The 1,357-nt window shown below is 53.4% G+C and overlaps 1 protein-coding gene across 1 annotated transcript in view; it reads left to right on the top strand.

Moving 5' to 3' along the window:
- Nucleotides 1-1,357, top strand: part of TECPR1 (tectonin beta-propeller repeat containing 1) — a 45,782-nt gene that overhangs the window by 17,188 nt on the left and 27,237 nt on the right. The gene's annotated exons all lie outside the window — the stretch shown is intronic.

Genomic DNA, 1,357 nt, shown 5'->3' with positions numbered 1-1,357 from the left:
GGTCTGGAACTCCTGACCTCAAGTGATCTGCCTGCCTCGGCCTCCCAAAGTGCTGGGATTACAGGGATGAGCCACCGTGCCCGGTCAGTGCAGCCTCTCTTAAGAATCACCTGCACAGTTTCACAGTGTGGCCTTCTCAGAGATAATGAGGATTGGGGACTTTTAAGACTCAAAGAGTGGGCTGGGCACCGTTAGGCTGACCAGCCTAACCAACATGGTGAAACCCCATCTCTACTAAGAATACAAAAATCAGCCAGGTGTAGTGGCACATGCCTGCAGTCCCAGCTACTTGGGAGGCTGAGGCAGGAGAATCGCTTGAACTCAGGAGGCGGAGGTTGCAGTGAGCCAAGATTGCTCCACTGCGCTCTAGCCTCAGCAACAGAGCGAGACTCTGTCTCCAAAAAAAAAAAAACACTCAAAGGGTTCAGCCCCTTGCTGTCAAGGAGAGCCCGCACTCCATTACACTGAGCAAGAAGTTCTTTCTGAGGTGCCAGGCTTCCCTCTGCTGCCACGCCCTCCTCCCACCCACCCTGGTGGCACAGCACCCAGAGGCCGGGGGGTGACAGGCACCTGCTAGTGCACAGTCCGAGGCGACTCAGCTGAGTCTGAGCCGAGCCTGCCAGGGCCAAGGGACAGAGATGCCTACCTAGCCAGGCCACCTGAGCCCTTTAGCAAACCTTACTTATTACCCAAAGGCAGAGAGTAGGATGCCTACCCAGAGACCTACTCCATGGAAAGTGAGGTCAGAATTAGGGTGGTTACTTTGCATCTTAAAAAGCCACGGCCAGCTGTGGTGGCTCACATATGTAAATCCCAGTACTTTAGGAGGCTGAGGTGGGAGGATCACTTGAACCTAGGAGTTTCAGACCAACCTGGGCAATATATTGAGACCCCATCTCTACAAAAATTTAAAAGTTAGCCAAGTGTGGTGGTGTGCATCTGTAGTCCCAACTACTCAGGAGGCCAAAGCAGGAGGATTGCTTCAGCCCAGGGGGTCGAGGCTGCAATAAGCCATGATTGTACCACTGCACTCCAGCCTGGGTGACAGAGTGCTATTGTGTCTCTAAAAAAACCACAAACATCTCGGACGTGGTGTCTCACGCCTGTAATCCCAGCACTTTGGGAGGCCGAAGCAGGTGGATCCCCTGAGGTCAGGAGTTTGAGACCAGCCTGACCAACATGGTGAAACCTCATCTCTACTAAAAATACAAAAATTAGCTGGGCATGGTAGCACATGACTGTAATCCCAGCTACTCTGGAGGCTGAGGCAGGAGAATCGGTTGAATCTGGGAGGCGGAGGTTGCAGTGAGCCGAATCACGCCACTGCACTCCAGCCTGGCGACAGAGCAAGACTCCA

The sequence above is a fragment of the Colobus angolensis genome, unplaced genomic scaffold (assembly GCF_000951035.1).
Source record: "Colobus angolensis palliatus isolate OR3802 unplaced genomic scaffold, Cang.pa_1.0 Scaffold43, whole genome shotgun sequence".
Taxonomy (NCBI): Eukaryota; Metazoa; Chordata; class Mammalia; order Primates; family Cercopithecidae; genus Colobus; species Colobus angolensis.
The sequence above is the reverse complement of the archived record's forward strand: the minus strand, read 5'-3'. Positions and strand labels throughout refer to the sequence as shown.